We start from the raw sequence: 3627 nt of genomic DNA, 5'->3' as shown, positions 1-3627 counted from the left end.
ACACACACACACACACACACACACACACACACACACACACACACACATCTAGGCTTCCTGGAGCAAAAGGGACTTTGGCTGAGATATGAATAATTTGTGGGAGTTAGCCAGGCTAGGCTAGAAAGAGAATTATTCTAGGTAGACGAAACAGCATATACAAAGCTTGTTACTGCTCCTCCTAATAATAATGTGTGCATGGCGATTATGATGATGAGACTGTGTGGCTTCTCTTTTCTATTTCTGTACAAAACTGGAAATTAGGTACAGAATTCCCCTTTCTAATCCCAGCAGAACAAAAGTCCTGTCTTCTAATAACGGTCCTCCTTACCTTAACCCTCTGTGAATGATTCTTCCTCTGGGGTAGGTGTTCTGTGGGGAGGGAAAGTCCACATGGGCCAAGAATGGCAGAAGCCAAATTAAAAAAACAACTTCCTTGAAGGGTGTGTGTATCACTGTGTGTCCTCCTAAATGGCATCACTGTAACCTCCTCCCTAGTGGGGTCACTGTAACATCCTTTCCAGTGAGATCATTGTAACCTTCTCCCTTCTCCTTAATGTCCTAGGCTACAGTGACTCCATTGAGGACTACGCTATAGCTGCTCCAATGTGACAGTTACCTGAGGAGAACATTACAGTGACCTCACTGGAGAGGATGTTATAGTGAGCCCCCTGGGGAGGACATTCCAGTGACCCCACAGGAGAGGAGTTCACATCGTGGAGCACATCAAGGAGACCCCTTTGGGGAGGACTCCACAGTGACTACACTGGAGGAGACAGTTACTCTACTAGGGAGGACTTCACTTGGAGGTCTTTACAGTGACCCCATTGGAAAGTCCTGTAGAAAGTGCATTTTTAGAATGGCTCACAGGCTGTGGTCCAACTAGTCAAACTATGGCTGCCTACCGACGGAAAGTTGAAGACTCTGGTAGTGAGTGGCTCAGTCCATGTAGGAGAATGTCTCAGCCGTTCTTAAGTATATAGCAGAATTCCAAAGTAGAATCTAACGCCAGGAAAAATAAAAACAACAAACAAACAAACAAACAAACAAAAGCAAACCCTTGCTAGCCAGAGGTAGGGAAAGCGGATGAGAAAGCGCTACCATCTTCAATGTTCTTTATATGTGTAGGCTGCCACCAGAAACTGTGGCCTAGATTAAAGATGGTTCTTGTCAACTCAAAAGAAGTGTTTTCTCATTTCAAAAGCTATAATTAAGAAAAATCCCCCACAGTACCCAACTCTTTGGATTTTAGTTAATTCCAGATGTAGTTAGTTTGACTATCAAGAATAGCCATCACAACACCCGAGACAATAGCTGAAAATTATACTGCCCCTCCATGGCAGGCAAGAAGAGCATGGGAGTTGTTTCCAAAGCAATGGTTTTCTTCAACAGAAGAAACATTGAGATTTTACTTCAGGGGTCTGGATACATTCTCATATAAGTTTGCCTACTCCTAAGCATGCTAAGTAAAAATCCTCTTCTGAACATGGTCACAGTATAAAATTAGATATATTTAAGGGCGTTCTTAGCTCAAAGTCATGCAGAAACGTGTAAATTATAAAAATGATGGACAGAAAGGCCTCAGGAATGTTCATCTTGAACCACAATGTCTTAGTTAAAAATCAAGTAAATGACAGTGTGAACGTATATTTCTCAGGAGCCAATGCTACCTGGTAATCATAATGGGTGGTCTAACAGATAGATGTATCAATGCCATAATTCTCACATATACAAATGACAGAGAACACAAATTTGGAAAGGAACAAGGAAAAGTCACTCATCAGCACTGTGGACACTGTTCTTAGAGAAACAGCTCTGCTGAGCCTTTCTAAGCTCACAATAAGGCTGCTTTTGACTCTGAACAGGCTGGCTCAGAGGAAGGCCACAGCTTCTACCATGCAGGACCAGAGTGAATTCATTTTAACAAGCCCTGACTGTTGTCTGTCTCAGGGCTGTGACATCACTGAATAGAATTCTATTTTTAATATTATTAAATACATACATACATACATACATACATATATAAAAATACTGCAATACCAACAGAGACCAGAAGAAGGCAGGAGATGCCTGGGACTGGAATTACAGCAAATGGTTAGCTTCCATGCCGTTTGAGGATTGAAAGCTGCAGCTTCTGTCACAACACCCATTGCTCTTAACTACTAAGCTCTCCCTCTAGCCGCTTACTTAAAATTTATTTTTATGTATTTTAATTAAAATATACTATATCACTTCCCCCTTTCCTGTCCTCTTTTTATCCCTTCCAAAATTCTTCCCAACCAACTCCTTCCTTGTTAAGCATGCATGAATACGGATGCTCAAACATATGAGTAAAACTTGCTGAGTCCGTTTCTGTTGTATATACATGGTTTCAGACCACACTGCACTGGATAACCAGTTAGGGAGCTCATCCTTGCATGAGGTTCACTCTCTCACTTGCAGGAGAGTTTCACTCTTCAATGAGCAACAGGATTCTGGGGACACAATGGTCCTTGCACCCACAGAGCACGAGGGAAAACAGGAATGTTAAACACACAGGAGCTTCTCAATGATAGAGATAAAATACCTGCATTTAATCCTAAAGGCTGGGAGTTGATTTTGTTAATGGTCATGTGATCTCTGCTATCTGTGGAGGCAGACCTCACCTACCTTTTGCCATAGAGGCAGACCTAACCCAAATTTTCCAGAATGATTATCCCGGACTCTTTCTTCCCTAGACTATTTCCCATCCATAGGGGAGATGTCATAAGTACCTTATGGCCTGCTGATCTCTATGCTATAGGCCAGAATCCATGTTAAATTCTAGGGCTTTTAGCCAGAGAGCCCTCCCTCATGGTCCATGTACTTTGTAAGGGACTTTTTATGTAGTCACAAATTAGCTTTATTGTGCACCTGGAATTGGACAGATTGTTGCCTGGAAATCTTTTCCCAGATTGTGCTGTGTTTTAAATATGCTGGTAAGGAACTGCCTAATATTAGTCTCCCTCAAGTCTGACCCCGAAGCTGTGGGCTTTTCCACTTGTGCCCCACTTCCTGAAAAACTACTCTGAAGCTTATTATTTATTAATAAGCCTAGGCCTTAACCTTTGGCTTATTCTCTGACTAACTCATAACTTCTTATCCCATTTGTACTAACCTAAGTTCAGCTCTGTGGCCGGTCCTCTGTCCCCTGCTTCATATGTCCAGCTGTCCTTGTGGTGAATCTTTTTCCTGTCTGATTCTATCCCAGAGCTCCTCTCTCCCTACCAGAAGTCCTGTCTTCAAATCCTGCCTCAGCTTATTGTCCAGCATATTTCCACACAGAACACAAGAGATTATCCCTACCTGATACAGGTTAATAAAGTCAGTCTGCATCAGGTTTCCTTTTTTTTTAATATATTTTTTTATTTTTAAATAATTTTATACATTCACTTGTATCCCAGCTGTAGCTCTCTCCCTCTTTCCCTCCCAATCCTCCCCTCCCTCCCTCATCTCCTCCCTGCCCCCTTCTGAGTCCACTGAGAGGGGGTGTCTTCCTCTCCTCCCATCTGGCCCTAGCTTATCAGGTATCTTCAGGATAGTTGCAATGTCCTTATCTGTGGCCTAGCAAGGCTGCTCCTCCCTGGGGGGGGGGGGGGGGGGGGGGGGGGG

This window comes from Psammomys obesus, unplaced genomic scaffold (genome assembly GCF_907164565.1).
Source record: "Psammomys obesus unplaced genomic scaffold, mPsaObe1.curated_primary_1811, whole genome shotgun sequence".
NCBI classification, from domain to species: Eukaryota; Metazoa; Chordata; class Mammalia; order Rodentia; family Muridae; genus Psammomys; species Psammomys obesus.
This window is presented reverse-complemented; position numbering follows the sequence as displayed.